The following is a 290-nucleotide window of genomic DNA, read 5'->3' on the forward strand; positions in this document are numbered from 1 at the left end:
AAGAGGACTTGGAAATTCCTTTAATCTTGGGATGACCATTCTTGGCTACTGCAACTGCAATCATTGATGTGAGGGAAGGCAAGATAGTTAGGTTTCATATTTTCAATACAAATAAGCACCCTGGCTCTACAAATTGTTGTTATAGAGTGGAGTTACTTGATGAAGGAAAATGAGAATCTATTTCTCCACTACAAGTGAGCAGGCATCAATCTATGAGTTTAAACCACCACCTCCGCTTGTGAGATGTAAATAGTCACCGAAAGGAGCATCCTCAACCACTATCTAATTGT

Source organism: Theobroma umbraticum, unplaced genomic scaffold (genome assembly GCF_002168275.2).
Source record: "Theobroma umbraticum cultivar Fairchild unplaced genomic scaffold, ASM216827v3 scaffold_106.0, whole genome shotgun sequence".
NCBI lineage: Eukaryota > Viridiplantae > Streptophyta > Magnoliopsida > Malvales > Malvaceae > Theobroma > Theobroma umbraticum.